Source organism: Kogia breviceps, chromosome 15, assembly GCF_026419965.1.
Source record: "Kogia breviceps isolate mKogBre1 chromosome 15, mKogBre1 haplotype 1, whole genome shotgun sequence".
NCBI lineage: Eukaryota > Metazoa > Chordata > Mammalia > Artiodactyla > Physeteridae > Kogia > Kogia breviceps.
In genome coordinates this window covers 15,152,739-15,170,000 of record NC_081324.1, presented here as the reverse complement: position 1 = coordinate 15,170,000, position 17,262 = coordinate 15,152,739, and the positions used below count along the sequence as shown (strand labels likewise).

The 17,262-nt window shown below is 45.3% G+C and overlaps 1 protein-coding gene and 1 long non-coding RNA gene across 2 annotated transcripts in view; both read right to left on the bottom strand.

The window, feature by feature from the left end:
* LMAN1 (lectin, mannose binding 1) overlaps nucleotides 1–17,262 on the bottom strand; it is a 240,022-nt gene that overhangs the window by 100,304 nt on the left and 122,456 nt on the right. The window lies entirely within an intron of this gene.
* The window catches only part of LOC136792750 (uncharacterized), a 51,699-nt gene that overhangs the window by 6,779 nt on the left and 27,658 nt on the right, over nucleotides 1–17,262 (bottom strand). The window contains exon 3 of the long non-coding RNA XR_010837090.1: nucleotides 1,883–2,045. This is a non-coding gene — a long non-coding RNA (uncharacterized lncRNA). The remainder of the gene's footprint in view (nucleotides 1–1,882; nucleotides 2,046–17,262) is intronic.

Below are 17,262 nucleotides of genomic sequence, written 5' to 3'. Positions count from 1 at the left end.
AAACATTCTTGTGAAGTGAAGAAGTCTGACTTTTAAGTAAGCCAGGTAGAAGAACCTTTAACTAAAGGGAAGCAAGGCTGGCATCTGCTCTATTGAAAACGCCCCAGGTGACTCATGCGGCCAGGGTTGAAGACCACTGAGAAACGTCCGCACAGATCAGTCGGGAGGAAATGTGATTGGGATGCTTGACTGTTCACACCTTCCATTTCGTCTTCATGAAGTCATTTGCAGATTGCATGGTAGGAAAAAGCCAGACATGCACTGTTTCTATGTGCCACCCTCGCCCCTCCATCTCCCACACCCAGCCGATGCCAGCTGTCTTGATTGACCGTCTCCTGGTTTCTGCTTCTGTGCCTCGTCTTACTAAGTAGCCTCTGACCCAGCACACTGGTCGGTCTGTTTAGTCGCATCCTGAAAATCCAGGCGGAGATCCGTCCATCCCCACTCTGTGGGTTCAGCAGTCCCCTTAGTTTCCAGTGAGAGGCCTGGGGACGGGTGGCGCAGTGGAAAAAGGATCTGGAGTCACCGTGGTTTAAGCCTTGCCTCCACCTACTAGATACGTAGCATGTAAGTGATGAGACTCAGTTTCCTTATGTCCAGAATGAGTGTCCAGGTGGGTGAAGGATTTGTTCGATGCTTGGTTTTCATCAAACAGGGCTTTACGCTTTCTTCCCCAAGATCACTGGAGTTTGACCACTTAGAATTTGTTTATTTTTTAAGCTCCCAAATCCTCTTGAGCATTCTTCCCTATCATTTTTGGCCGTGAATTCTACCTACATTTTCTCTGGATTTTAAATCTGCTTCCCTGCATTGTTGCAGACATATCGGTGACGGGGACATTTGCCCCCAGAGCCTTTGCTTTTAGCCACATGAAGCTTCAGGAAGATGTAGGAGAGGGGAAGGCCCTTTGCCACGTGATCTTGGTGGCGAAGCCTTCTGTTGTAGAGTTTTCTCTGGGCTTCTTTCCCTTCAGTCCTCACCCAAACACTATCCACTACATGCCTCTTGTCAGATGTAATCGTCTCCCTACAGGTGTTTAGCTTTTGCTATATGGCAGGAATTTTTTGGAACAATTTAGAGCAGTTTTAGGTCCACAGCGAAATTGAATAGAAAGTACTAGACGTTCCTGCCTGCCCCACAAACGCACAACCTCCCCTACTATCAAAGCCAGCATGGTAGTATATTTGTTACATTTATGAACCTACATTACACGAAGTTATCACCCAAATTCCATAGTTTACATCAGGGCTCACTGTTTTGGTTTTTTTTGAATTTTATGTTACTTATTTTTTTATACAACAGGTTCTTATTAGTCATCCATTTTATACACATCAGTGTATCCATGTCAATCCCAGTCTCCCAATTCATCACACCCCCACTGCCTCCCGCCCTCCACTTTCCCCCTCTGGTGTCCATACGTTTGTTCTCTACATCTGTGTCTCTACAGGGCTCACTCTTGGAGTTGTACATCTTACGAGTTTTGACACGTGTGTCATGACACGTATTCACCGTTGTGGTATCATACAGAATAGCTTTACTGCCCTAAACGTCTTCTGCCTTTTCATCCATCCCTCCCCCGACCTCTAGCAACAACTGATCTTGGTCCTGTCTCCATAGTTTTGCCTTTTACAGAATGTAAAACAAGCAACACCACAAAACAGAGAAGAAAATCCTCTGGACACCCTCTCTACTCCACTTCTCAATGTTCTTTGGTTCTCTCAGGTGCTCTGGGGCCTGAGGTGGCCTCTCTGGGATCTCATGCCTTGAGGACATAGCTCCTAAACGAATATGCAAACAGTAGTAACTAATAGGGGCTTATTGTCTACCTCTCAGGAGTATTTACATTTTAGTCATGAATTTGTGAAAAAGCTCAAGGCCTTACCTGTGGGGTCTTTACGGATGCCCGAATAGCTGAGATAGAAAAATCAAGTTTGGAAGAGTGGGAGTTACTCAAGTCTTCGGAATCACACTTTTGCTTTGGTTACACGGCAGGGATTATGTCGGAGTTGATGCAGCACTTGCACAGCTCTCATGCCCACGACCTGCTGAAAACAGATTTATGCAAAATACCTGCCACCAACCCACCCTGCTGCCACACACACACCCACATGTGTGCAGGTAAGTGGCTTTTGATGGATTAGCTAGTTTAAATTTCAGTCTGAAATTGGTTAAATAAAAAACTCAAAATAACCAGTTTGTATCACTCAGGCAAGTGATACGAACTTACAAAATGGGAATCCCAGCGGGGCTCTGACAGCTAAAACGTAAAAGGGAGATTAAGGGGTTTAAGAGGAAACTTGAAAAACAAATAGCCGAAGATAGAAAGATCCAGGAGAATCAGTGTGGGAGTAGAGTGCCACACAGCTGCTATAGTTCTTCCCTGCTCTAAGCTGGGTGCCCTGGGTCCGCAGGAACCGCACCAGGTCCCCTCCAGGGCCCTGCTGGGTTTTCCCGTCAGAAAGGCCTCTCACTTGAACCCAGGCCCTGTGGCCGTGACAGATGTGACAGGATGTCTGCCACCAGGACCGAAGCTCTTGGAGCCTCCACTGCACTTTGGAGCCACATTCTTCTTCCCTCCGTCACTCTTTCCAGCTTTTGCCAAGCGGGGAGTTAGGAAGAGGAGGAGGAAGAGGCCAGCAGTGCGAAGGAAGCAGCTAGAGTAGGCCTAGAGTTTTGCATTTCTAACTTGAGTTTCTATATTAATTTTTCTAAGTTTTCTTCCTCAGTGGTTTTCAGTCCTGGCCACCCATTAGAACCACATGGGCACTTTGAAGAATCAGGGTTTCCAGGTCCTGTCCCACACCGTTTGAAAGAGAGTCCTTGCAGGTGGGACCCGATGCTGCAGTTTTAAAGCTCCCAGGTGACTCCAGTGGGCAGCCGAGACCTCGCTGGCTTGAGAGCAGCTTCGTTACCCTGCGTGGGACAGGGTGTCCATGAAGCAGGTCAAGAGTTCCTCTTGTGGAGGATATTTCTAGGGCAGGAGATCCCTGCATCCCAGCTCTCTCAGCTGCCAGAACGTCTGGAACCTGATTTACCCACCTGGCCTTTACCATAGGGCAAATGCCTTTCCCGGAGAGCAGCCTTCTTCACTCACCTCCTCCTTGGAGCAATCTCGCCAAATTCCTCCCTGCCTACAGCAGTCAACATCTGGGAGGGGTACCTGGGGCAGCGTATGGAGAAACTGGGGGCCGGGGTGGGGGGCACTTTGTTCCCTACCTGTATAGGTGTCCCTCAGTCAGTGCTTCCCAAACCTTGACTCTGCATAGGAATCACCTGGGCATCTTGTTAGAATGCAGATTCTGATTCAGGAGGCCGGGGGTAGGGTCTGAAATTCTGCATTTCTAACAAGCTCCCTGAGCAGGGATCAAACCCGCACCCCCTGCATTAGAAGGCAAAGTCTGAACCACTGGACCGCTAGGGAAGTCCATGCTTCATTTTGTTTTTATTGAAGTATAGTTGCTGTACAATGTTATATGTTACAGGTGTATAATATAGTGTTCACAATTTTTAAACGTTATAATCTCCATTAATAGTTATTGTAAAATATTTGCTATATTTCCTGTGTTGTACATTATGTCCTGTAGCTCATTTTATACCGTTTGTATCTCTTAGCCCTTTACCCCTGTATTGCCCCTCCCCCTTCCCCCTCCCCACTGGTAACCACTACTTTGCTCTGTATGTCTGTGAGTCTGCTTTTTTTTTTTAAACTATATTCACTAGTTTGTTGTATTTGAAAAGATACATGTACCTCAATGTTCAGATATAGAAGCAACCTAAGTGTCTATCAACAGATGAATGAATAAAGCAGATGTGGTGTGTGTATATATATATATATATATGGATAGAGACAGACAGACAATGGAATACTACTCAGCCATAAAAAAGAATGAAATTTCACCATTTGTAGCAACATGGTTGTACTTGGAGGGCATTATGCTAAGTGAAATGTCAGACAGAGAAAGACAAATACTGTATGATATCATTTACATGTGGAATCTAAATACTATTATTTTAAATTAAAAAATAAATCCTTCCACCATGTCCTATTTTTTAGCGTCAAGTATAATACAAAGTTCCCTTGGTGGTTTTAGTGGGACCTTGGGAATTAATAAAGGGTCCGCACTCAATAGGATTCAATGCTGGTCCCCGCAGTATATGAAAGTGAGACCTCTTTGTGGAATTTAAATATATTTTTACTTGCTGAGGGGTTTATCAAATGACTTGTAGTAAACACCAAAGCTCTTGCTTTCTTGAGAAAAAATGAATATCCTTGTCAAAATGTCTAAATAGGGGCTTCCCTGGTGGCTCAGTGGTTAAGAGCCCACCTGCCAATGCAGGGGACACGGGTTCGAGCCCTGGTCTGGGAAGATCCCACAGGCCGTGGAACAACTAAGCCCGTGCGCCACAACTCCTGAGCCTGTGCTCTAGAGCCCGCGAGCCACAACTACTGAAGCCCACGCGCCCAGAGCCTGTGCTCCGCAACAAGGGAAGCCACTGCAGTGAGAAGCCCATGCACTGCAGTGAAGAGTAGCCCCTGCTCTGCAACTAGAGAAAGCTGGCATGCAGCAACGAAGATCCAACGCAGCCAAAACGAAAAAAAAAGAAAAAAGTCTCAATAAGACATTAATAAATGTACTCCTTTAATTTCCCAGTGTTGGACAAAGGCTAATGTCGTTAGCTATGACAAGTTTCAGTAGCTAACATCAAATATAGAAATAAAATTAAAAAATAAATACAACAAAATAGCAACTCAGATATCTGTGGAGAATTACAATGAAGACCTCAGAGACTCTCTGTCTCACTGACATTGGATTTGGTCCTTAAGAAAGGTTTCCACCATCTTGGAACCAGAGACAGCTACAAATATGAAATCACACTTGTGACTCCTCCTTCCCTTACATATAATTTTTCACAGCTGCAGTGTGTGTGGAATTAGGGAAGTCTAGTTAACTTTTGCATAGAGAAGATCAGGGTTCCAGCAGAGTGATATTAAAGAAGGGCGTATTTTGTTGGCGGGAAGGGAAGACCCATAAGGAAGTGCCATTTGGGACTGCTGATGCGATCTGAGAGCCCGGGGAGAGTCTGCCAAAATGGGAAGAGGGTTGGGCTTCGGCGGCACTGATTGTTCAGGATTTGAAGACTTTTCCCTCATTACCAGCGCCTCTGCACCAAACACAAGTCGTGCTGGCCTGCTGGGCTCTTGGCCATAAGTAGGCGGTGCTGGTCTGGGGTACGGTTCCCCAGGGACTACAGGGGTAGAGAGTGCTATATGGCAGGGAAATGGGAACAGGGTCTCTGCCTAAAAGCAGAGCTTCCCCCACGTGAAAAACGAAAGGCTGGAAAAAGCTGCCACAACAGGTGACAAGGTTTCTGTTTTTTCATAGCTGATGTCCAGGGAGGAAGGTGGGAAGACATAGACACATCCTTTTAAGAGGACCTGAGCTGAGCTGTTGCCTGATTCTGAAATACCCCTGAGGTTTTTGTAGGACCCAGTTCTGAATTGTCTGCTATGGAGATGTGGGGAGCCGGGAAAGACAGTAGCAGAACTAGGAGAGACAGAGAGAAACTTCCCACAAAACAGGAGCTTAGAAAACAAAATCGCAAACTTGAACTCTAAGCAGAAAAATAAAATTTTGTGCAAATTTTATCAGGAAGATCAATTTCATCATTCATTCAATTTGAAATTAAAATAATATAACTAAATAAAAGAATTTTTAAACTCATTATGTTTAGGATCTTTAAAGGCCCTTGAAGAAAAATCATTCATAGACATTAACAAAATATGACAAAACAATAACCAACCATAAATGAATGAAGAACAGGAGTATATGGAAAATAAGCAATTGGAAAGCTGAAAAATAAAAAATACATGGCGATTATAATTGAAAAACTCAATGGATAGGGTAAAATCTAGACTAGAAACAGGCAAAGAGTAAATGAAGATAATACTGTACAACAGAGTGAAGGCCAGAGAAACAGAGACTGAGAAAGAAACAGATAGACAGAAGCTAGATGGAGAGGCTCTAACATGCACCAATAGAAATCCAAGAAAGCATGAAAGAGGAAATTCCAGAGCAGCATTATTTGAAGAACTTATAGGTAAGAAGAATAAAAGAAGAGTATTCCAGAACTGAATAAAGCTGTGGACTTCATACTAAAGGTATTCTCTATGTACTGGGAAAAATAAATACGATTCAATCCACACATACACACATCTTGGTGAAACTGCAGAACATCAATGATAAACAGAAAATCTTTGGCCCTATCAGAGAGAAATGACCTATTACCTGTAAAGGAGCACTTAGGTCGAAAGCATGCTTCTCCTGAGCAGCGGTTGATTTTAGCAGTTAATGGACGACGTGCTGGGGAAATCTCTCTTAGCCTGGAATTCTGCTCAGCTTTAGTGTCGCACGAGTGTGGAGACAGATGCCCGACCTTTGTAGACAAAGACTAAGCTCACTACCCATTGAGCCTCACAGAAGAGCCACTTAGCAAGAAGAAATCCAGACAGAAAAATAAATGGAATCAAGAAACAACAGCAAACACAGAAATAAACCAGCAATCGGTAGAAATCGGCTAACTCAATTAATTACTGATTACTAGAAGAAGTAAAATAAGCAAACTTTTGTGCATTTTATTCTTTTAAAGATGAAGTTCTGGATAATAATAAGAGGAAATAGGCATGAGTATATATCAGTTTCCCACTAGAATATCAGCACCCAAGAGACAGGATTTTGCTTTGCCTTCTGCTGTACCTCCAAACATTAGCACAGTGCCTGTCACACAGGAGGTGTTCAGTAAGTGTTTGCTGACTGACTGACTGACTGAATGAATGAATGAATGAGGTAGGGTAGAAGCAGACATTAATTGGGCAAGTATACTCAGGTTTTTGCCTTGTTCTCGAGGGGACAAGAGATACTGATAAAAATAAGGTGAATGCTAAAAGGATAGAAATGCCATCAAGAGCATCAGAAAAAAGAGAAGAAAACAAAGAGAATATAGAAAATTGTATTAGCTCAACAGAAGGTAGAGAAGAAGAAAAGTAAAAGCTGATAAAGAGAAACCAGAAAGTAGAAATAAGTTCAAATGTATTAGCACTAATCACAATAACTATAAATTGAATCAACCTACCTATTAAAGGACAAAGACCATCAAATTGGATTAAACCAAATGAACAACAAACCAAATCCAGAAATTTTCTAGAACAGTGAAAGGTTAAAAAGAAAAGTCTGGGAAATGATATTCAAGGCATATAGTAATTGGATGGAGCTTTTACAGTATTAATGACAAATAAAATAGATGTTAATTTTTTTTAGAGTTACTCAGGATAAAGAAAGACATTGCATCATGCTAAAAAACAATCCACAAGGTACAGTAAGCATACTCTTGTATGCACGTAACATAAAACCCTGGCATATATAAAGTAAACATTAAAAGAATCAGAAATTAACTAAAGCACAGTCAGCATGGAAGATTTTTAACACATCTTTTTTAGAAAGTGCCAGATCGAGTAAGCAATGATTAGATCGTGTATGGAAGATTTGTTCAACTTGATGAAAAAAATTTTGACATAAGAAATACAGATATAGGGCTTCCCTGGGGGCGCAGTGGTTGAGAGTCCGCCTGCCGATGCAGGGGACGCGGGTTCGTGCCCCGGTCCGGGAAGATCCCACATGCCGCGGAGCGGCTGGGCCCGTGAGCCATGGCCGCTGAGCCTGCACGTCCGGAGCCTGTGCTCCGCAACGGGAGAGGCCACAGCAGTGAGAGGCCTGCGTACCACAAAAAAAAAAAAAAAAAAAAAAAAAAAAAAAAAAATACAGCTATAGAGGCCTGCTTCCAGTAAAAATAGGTAATATGTATCCTTTAAAGAACACATGAAAAATTAAGAAAAGAATCACACATAAGGACACAGTTTTCAAACGCATTTCAATTTTTAAAAGCAATTAAATGAAAAATCAACTGAACTAAAGCAGGCACTCTTAAAGAACTCATGGTTTAAAGATAATTCCATGATGGAAGTGGTAAGATAGTTAGAACTGGATCTCAATAATAGAATCATACACTGATGATATAAAAATTAATGAATTTTAAAATTTAAGATTCTTAAAAGACAGCAGAGAAAACCCAAAGAACAGAGAAGAAAATCATAAAAGCAAGGGTAAGTTAATAAAATAGAAAACGAAGAAATAGTAGTTTTGTTTAAAGGTCTAAAGCAAATATGACACAAGTGAAGATTTGTTAAATCTGTCTGGTATATACATGAAGTATGTATTATATTATTCTGTACTTTTCTCTGTGATTGAAAGAGTAAAGTAAAACACTGGGCATGAGGGGGCTGGAAAACGCTTTTGCCTAGATCACAATTTTGCCAACGTTAAGTTTACTCCAGATTCTCAGGGGCAGAGTGTGATTTTGGCCATTGGCTCTTTACTCGACCCACTTGGGCTTTAGCTTTTTGGCAAAGACATCAGGTTGCTATTTTTATGACAGAGAATGTGGCAGAAGAATGTCCCTAAATGACCGCACCCATCCTCCCGTAAGCAGAGCTGAGGGAGTTTATTTGCTAAAGCCATATGTACACTGAAGTAGCTGTCATACGCCTCTACGGGATTGCCTTCACGGGTTTTATCTCTGTGCGTGAAAACATATGAGGGAATTAAAGGAACATGATGTTCGAATTTTAAGCTGGAAAGGGAACTCCTGCCTGTCCTCTCTCCCATGGCAGGGAGGCCTTTTACAATGTCATGGAGAAGTGTGTTCTGTGGAACAACGGCAAAAGCTCAACTCCTATTGAACAGGAGTCCGTGGGGCTCTCACCCACTGCATTTCGCTTCTAAAGCAACACATCAAAAGTTTACTCACTTCCAAATGACAACCCTTCAAGTGTTGGAAAACAACAATCTGGTCCCTCTTCAGACTTCCCTCCTCCTGGTAACACGTCCTCAGTTCCTTCAGAATGGAAAGAATCGAGCAATTCTTGAATACCTGTTATACATGCCAAGTGCCTTAGATAGAGGGTGTGATAATCTTCAAGTTCCCTGTGATTATCTGCATCGCAGATAGGGAAACTGGGGCTCAGGGAATTGAAATAACTTATCCTGAGATCCTAAGGTTAATAAAGCAGCAAATCTAGGCAAGTTTGACTAAAGCCCCTGGGCTCCCTGCTCCTGCATGCTGTGTGTGACATGTGTGGTCTTCGGGGGACCCTGCAGCCCACCCTGCCTTCTCCTGCTCCCTGCGTGCTCAGACACGCACCCTGGGATGTGCTCCTGAGAGCTGGACAAGACATCATGACTTCTAATAGCCCGTTAGAATATTTTACCTTCTTTGATCCTCTCTCCAAGCCACTGAATATTATAAGAAAGGCATTAGCACTCACATATTACAGATCAGGAAACTGAGGCTCAGTACAATGGATGCCCCCCTCCCTCCAAATCAACCCATCTTTAAGTGGAAGAATTGGGGTACAAACCCAAATCTTCACATTCAGCATCAGGCTTTCCCGTTGCTCGAGATGCCCACCCATGATCCAGAATCTCACCAGCATTAAGAACTGATCCACCCTAGTGAATCTGGACTTAAGTACCATAATTGTTAATACATGGCCTAAAATGGCCTTAGCTCATTTAGCAGCCTATATGACACCACTGCCTCCTGCAGATTCTGTTAGGAAGTAGTCCCCCAAATCTCTTGTTTTACAAATACTGCTGTGACATCACAGCTTCTCTCTGTGCAACTGAGTTTACATTGATCTTTGTGAAACTCCTTCTTTCCTCCATTCCAGTGGACTCTATTCCAAGCTCCTGCCCAGAAGAGAATTTTAGATTATCCCTGTGTCATCCAACGCGGTAGATCCAATGTAGTTAGAAGTGGGTAACCGGCACCCTTGACACGCCTCTGTTTGCTCTCACGGCGGGTTTGTTGCTGACACTGGGGAAAGCACACCACTGAGGGCTGAGCCTGAGGGTGTGAGTTTCAAAAGCTTGGGGTCCTGAGGAAACACAGTTGCAGAGAAGGGAAATCAGCGTGTGTTCAGATGCCACCACTGCACCGTGACTGGGATAACCGTGTGTGTGAGCTGCGGGGAGCAGCCCCCCGGAGATATATTCTCCGTATACAGCGGGGGCAGGTTGATGGATTTGGGGGGAATGAGACACACGTGGAGACATTCCCCCATATCCTCCTGACATAAAATCTTTCCCCTAGTTTGTTACAGACGGTGCTCAAGGTCACGGTGAAGGTTATTCAATGCCAGTGCTTTTCCCCACCTTTGCCTCATTGGGGGAATTCAAGTTGCTTGGAAACATCCCATCGCAGCTGCCTGCCTTTGGAGCTTGCTCGTAACTGAAGTAGACCCCCTTTTCCAGCTCCACCCCACACGCGGCTTGCCTTTCTCTAATTGCTTAGCACTCTTTCCTTTTCCTGTCACCATGCTCTCCCAAACAGATGGTGTTTATAGACAGGAAAGAAGCGGAAGTTATTCAGCTGCAAGGCTGGTAATCGATACCCAGAAACCGACCCTCTGAAGATGCCAGTCAGAGGAGGGTCCTCATGGACGCAGCCACTAAAACAGCTCAGAGCAGAGACCCATGAGCCTGGCCTGGGCTGTGTCCCGGGGATAGCATGACAGCCTCTTGTGCTTGTAGCCAGTTAAGTGGGATAAATAAACATATGTGTTTCCTGCTGGCTTTTCCCTACTTCTCCCTGGACTTTATGGCTGTGTGTGTGAAAGTTTTATGTTCAGGAAGCCAGAAGCGGAGACCCGCCTTTTCCTGAGCTGGTGGGCAATCGCCCCACTAGGGGGTGTTTATTGAACTCCTGCTTGGTTGTACTCTGCTCCTCATGTGTTGTTGTGGAGACTCAAAAGTCCAGGGCTTCCCTGGTGGCGCAGTGGTTGAGAGTCCGCCTGCCGATGCAGGGGTCACGGGTTCGAGCCCTGGTCTGGGAAGATCCCACATGCCGCGGAGCAACTAAGCCCGTGTACCACAACTACTGAGCCTGCGCTCTAGAGCCCGCGAGCCACAACTACTGAAGCCCAACGAGCCTAGAGCCTGTGCTCCGCAACAAGAGAAGCCACCGCAATGAGAAGCCCGCGCACCGCAATGAAGAGTAGCCCCCGCTCTCAGCAACTAGAGAAAACCTGCGTGCAGCAGCGAAGACCCAATGCAGCCAAAAATTAAATAAATACATTTAGAAAAGAAAAGAAAAATCCTCAGCTGCTCTTCAGTTGCTGAGGAGGCTGTGCTGTCAGGACAGCGGCCCTCTGAGAACTGTCCCAGGCAAAGGTAGAAATAAGATGAGAGGCAGAGAGGGAGTGAGGCGGGCAGTATATTAGTGTTGATGTATGGGAACTACAGAATATCGTTACATGTGGAATCTCTCTCTCTCTCTCTCTCTCTCTCACACACACACACACACACACACACACACACGTATATTTGATGCCAGGAATCTTGGGTTCAGATGAAAGGGGGGTTTGGGTTTCAGATGAAAGAGGGGACTGATTTTGAACCAGTTGCCAGGTGGGTTGGAATGGAGAGGACCAGCAGTGCTTAGGGAGTGTGGGGTGCATGGGGGCCCCAGGTGCTGAGAGAGATCATGGAAAAGGACATAGGTTCCCCTATAACCCCAGGATGGCAGGTTACTAGGACAGACAGGTTTCCTAGTGGGTCAGGGCCCTGTGTGTAAAAGGGTCTGGCAAAGCATGGGATTCAGGGGCAGCCTCCAAATCTTAGCCAATTACAATTTCAGGGACCTCTCTGTGTCCCCATCTGCTTCCCCATAAAAAGATAACTTCTTTTTTGGTCAATGCCTAAAATGTCTATAGCAGAGAAATGCTTTTATACCGCAATTTGAGATAAGGCTTAAAACGCAGCAGGGCCCACAAAGGGAGATGACACCACACAGAGGTTCAAGTACAGGCTTTGGATTCTATGAGGGCTGGGATCCATCCCAGCTCGGACATTTGCTTCTAAGGTGATTTCTGTCACTTTTTGAGCCTCATCTTTTTTTTTTTTGCGGTACGCGGGCCTCTCACTGTTGTGGCCTCTCCCGTTGCGGAGCACAGGCTCCAGACGCGCAGGCTCAGTGGCCACGGCTCACGGGCCCAGCCGCTCCACGGCACGTGGGATCCTCCCGGACCGGGGCATGAACCCGCGTCCCCTGCATCGGCAGGCGGACTCTCAACCACTGCGCCACCAGGGAAGCCCGAGCCTCATCTTCTTAATCTTTAAATTGAGGAGCACAGTTTACACCTTCCTTGTAGGGATTAAAGGAGCCAGGGCATTTTTTGTGCAGTCACGTTTGTAAAACATCAACAAATAGCAACTAGTATGAGTCCACCCATGCAAATGAGTGTAAAAGATTCATTCAACACATAAATGGCAGAACTTCTATTTATATAAGAGAACAATAAAAGAGAACTCAGAGGAAATCGAGGGGCTTCAAGGCGGAGAAGGAGAAAGAGGGGAAAAGGAAAGGAACAAAGCAGCCAAGGCTGCAAACGAACACACAGGGACGCACATGCTCGGGACCCTGCCCAGAGGCACTTCTGGGTCCCATGAGCGGGTCCAGGACGGTGACCAACCTCCGTGAAGGATGATCCTGCCGTCAGCTACAGAAGCTTCCAGTCGTATCTGTGGATTTTTGTCTTGGGTAAAGGAACCTCATTTCCAGGCCAAATAATAATTAAATAGATTCCAGGTTGAGACTGGTCTCTGCCCTCAAGCCATATACTGTCAGGGTGGGGAGATTAAGTACCAGCAAACAATGAGAAGATGGTGACAGGTTGAACTGGGAGGGGCTGTGGACCAACGGTGCTTTGGTAGCAGGGACCCCAGGGCTGGGGCAGCCAGAGCCCCCTGCAGGAGTGGTACTTGAAGGACAAGGTCTGTACAGCCAGAGCAAGGGGAGAGGGCATTCCTGGCAGCAGAACAGCAAGAATAAAACGGGGGATCCTGGATCACTCAGTGGGGGGGACCTGTTCCCCTGAATTAAGTGCTTGTGTCTGGAGAGGGATGAGTCAGTCGCAGCCGAGGCCATACCTTGGGAAGGTCCTCACAGGGTGAAGTTCAGAGTCAGGCTCCCAGGAGTGGTGAAAGACATGTTGATTTCTCAAGGGGTGGGGAAGGAATGAAGGACACGGAAGGGCAGGAATGTCACGGCAGCCTGTCCAGGCGGAGGGCGACACCACAGAAAGGAAAAGCAGGATATGCTTGGGTGGGGTCCTGTCAGGTCAAAGCCCACACCTGAGTTAGGAAAACTGGGGTCGCACCAAGTGGATAGGAGTTTTCCTGCTTGGTCATTCCTTGTTGAAAGGGCTAAAGAATTCTACTGCTAATAAAAATATAACTTAACCTAGCTCTCCATAAAGATTACAAACTTTGGGGCTTCCCTGGTGGTGCAGTGGTTAAGAATCCTCCTGCCGATGCAGGGGACACGGGTTCGAGCCGGGGGCCGGGAAGATCCCACGTGCCGCGGAGCAATGAAATCGGTGCACCACAACTACGGAGCCTGCGCTCTAGAGCCTGCGAGCCACAACTACTGAAGCCCGTGTGCCTAGAGCCCGTGCTCCGCAACAAGAGAAGCCACCGCAGTGAGAAGCCCGCGCGCCGCAACAAAGAGTAGCCCCAGCTCGCCACAAGTAGAGAAAGCCCGTGCGCAGCAATGAAGACCCAACTCAGACAAAAATAAATAAATTTTAAAAAAACGATTACAAACTTTTGAGAAATCAGATAATAAATCCACATATTAAAAGAAAAAAAGACTGAGCTGGCGTGCTTTCTGACTCCATTTTCTATCTATTTCCCTTCATTGCATCAAACATGCGTGGACAGTCATGTCCTTCGGTGTTGGATCCTAGAATATTCAGATCTTATCAGCCCTGTCCTTTGGAAGCCACCATGTTGAGAGCTGGATGATGGCAAATATGTGGCAGTTTTCATCTTTCATTTCTTGTCATTTCCATACCTACTACTTTAATGACAAAGCACTGAGGTTACTGGCATTAAGCCGTCAACGTCTTCCTGTCCTCAGGCTCATTCCTGGATAATTCTGCCGGAGGTTTAAAAAAAAAAAAAAAAAAAAAAAAAACCCAAACAGTAAAGCACCTGCTTTAAATTAGGAGGATATTCCTTGGTATTCATATTCTTAAAGTAAATTAAAATTGGTTTATCTGTCTTCTTTAGAATACACAGGAAAGTCAAGTGGTCATGGATTTTGGGCTTGAATTAAAGAATTTCCTCATGGCCGACTCTGCTGTTAATTCAACCTGTTTTCTTAGGATATTTAAGCCTCAGATTTGAAAAGTAAAGCTCAACACCAAGGGAGAAATAGAGTCTGAGTTGCAATTAAATTTATGCCATTATTCAGGAATTATGGAAGGTGACTGGGATCCCCTGGAGGCAAGCTGAAGCCAGGTTTGTAATTCCCACTGCATTCAGAAGCATTAACGGTTCATTTTAATTCAAAATAAATATAAACAGGCACTCTAGAGAGTCTCCCCAGGTACACTGGGCCAGGCACACCAATTTACTGACAGCAAACCAACTGTTCTACCTGTGAAGTCCACGGTGAAAGGCCAACTATTTCAGACAAAAGTGAAACAAGTGAGGCGTCATCAGGTCCCGGTGACACAGCTCTATGTTAAAGGTGTCCTCTGGGCAATTTGGAAATGATCAGGAAATTCTAAATGTGCGCGTATTTAGACACAAATTCCATTCTTAGGACTCTACCTTAGAGATACAAATTCGTACAAAGATCATGCACAAGGATGTTTATCACCATGTCATTTGCAATAACAAGAAGTGAGGGGCTTCCCTGGTGGCGCAGTGGTTGGGAATCTGCCTGCCGATGCAGGGGACGCGGATTCGAGCCCTGGTCTGGGAAGATCCCACATGCCGCGGAGCAACTGCGCCCGCGAGCCACAACTACTGAGCCTGCGCGTCTGGAGCCTGCGCTCCGCAACAAGAGAGGCCACGACAGTGAGAGGCCCGCGCACCGCGATGAAGAGTGGCCCCCGCTCGCCGCAACTGGAGAAAGCCCTCGCGCAGAAACGAAGACCCAGCACAGCCAAAAATAAATAAATAAATAAATAAAAAACCAAAAAACAAGAAGTGGGCAGTGACTTAAATAACAATCAATGACAGTACCTTCACACAAAGGGATAGTATTTCTTCAGGAGAAGGTAGATTTCTATGCAGTGACAGGAAAACATTCCTGGCATATTTTTTAGTGAATAAAGCAAGCTTCAGACTAGAATTTGATCTCAGTGGAAAATCAGAAAAAAGAAAAGCATCAACACATGCCGTTGTGTGTAAGAGTATACACCCTGTGGTCAGATTGCCTGGGCTCTAACTCCTGCTCTACTGCGCACCAGCTGGTCAGCATGAGCACGTGGAGGAGGCCTTGGTTTTCTCATCTGTAAAATGGAAATGGTAAGACTGCCTGCCTCATAGTCACATGATAGGCTTTCAGATAAAATATCAGACAAACTATTTTTTTTGTGTGTGTGTGGTACACGGGCCTCTCACTGTTGTGGCCTCTCCCTTTGCGGAGCGCAGGCTCGGGACACGCAGGCTCAGTGGCCATGGCTCACGGGCCCAGCCGCTCCGCAGCACGTGGGATCTTCCCAGACCGGGGCACGAACCCGTGTCCCCTGCATCGGCAGGCAGACTCTCAACCACTGCGCCACCAGGGAAGCCCCAGACAAACTATTAATAATGATCAACTTTAGGGAGCTAGACTTGGGGAAGAGGAGAACTTTTTTTTTTTTAATCGTATTCACTTCCAAACTTTTTTTTTTTGCAAGAATGTTTAAACTGATTAAAAAAAAAATGTTCTCTCTGAACTAGAAGCCATCTATCAACAGATGATGACTCTGGTTGCACCCTTGGTTGACTGAGGATTAGTGAAAGGTGAAGATATTTATCAGTTCAGTCAGGACCCCAAGACACCCTGAGACTCTCCTCCTAGGAGAGAAAGTTCTTGGTCCACAGGACCCAAAAGGTCCACTGAGAACCACAAAAATCTTACCACAAATGACTCTGTCCAGCTCCCCACACTAAGTGAGCTGACCTAATTCAAGCATGGTCTTCTATCAGCTCAAGACCACTGTTGCTTGGATGACCCCAGCCCCTTAAAATGCCTGGCTAAGAAACACCACTGTCAAAAGGATTTATTGTTTTTTCAGGCTAAAACCTGACTATAGGTTCCTGACATCTTTTTTCTTAGAGCAGTCACTTTAAAAAACTTGCAATTATAAATCCTTTCTCTGCTCCTTTGAGATGTAAACCTTCTACCACCCAGAAATGTCTCCTCAAGGATCTGGGAGCCATCTCTTTGAAATGTAAACGTCCAGGGAGATAAGTCCCATGTCTCCTGGTCTTGTGGGAGGGGAGGGGCCTCACTTGGTGGGTGCCTTGCTCCAATTTGCAAACTACCTCCTGTCATAAAGATGTGAGAAGTCTGTTTCTCCTCTGGATAAGTGCCAATAAGCAAACACAGATGGCCTAATCACATTGACCCCCCCCCCCCCCCATACATCCTCTAGTACTTTTCTTTTAGCGCAATCCAGTGTTTCAAAAGTCTCCCACCTCTTATTTTAGTGGTGTTGGGCTCAGTGTTATACTGAAGTCTCTCCCCTACTGCAGTAGTCTCAATAAAATCTGTCTTGTCACCTTTAATCGCTATACACCTCTGTTTCTCTTTGACACCACTGTTGAGGGAGGACATCATCAAAGGGAAAGCCATGACCATGGGGAAGGGAGGCCTTGGGATTTACCCTCATGGTAATTACTTAATCTCTGCCTCCCAGTAAATACCAGAGGGAAAACTGGGTAGTTGTGGTTCACTAAGCCAAAGACAGCTGAAATGTGAGTGAGGATTTTCCCCCCATATGAACAAAAGCCCTTAACTGAGTGCTTTGCAAAGTACTGAGAAATGTGCTAAACTCTCAATGTGCAGCATCTCATTAAATCCTTACAGTAACCGTATGAGACAGGTGTTATTTTCTTAAAATCTAAGCATCAGAAAGATTAAGAAATTTGCTCAAGGTCACATAGCTCATAAGTAGCAAAAGCCAGGTGTCAAATCTTAGTGTCTGTCTCCATAAGCTTTTGCATGGCCTAGATAAAAATCATGGTACAGACATAGAGAATGGACTTGAGGACATGGGGAGGGGGAAGGGTAAGCTGGGACAAAGTAAGAGAGTGGCATGGATATATATACACGCCAAATGTAAAATAGATAGCTAGTGGGAAGCAG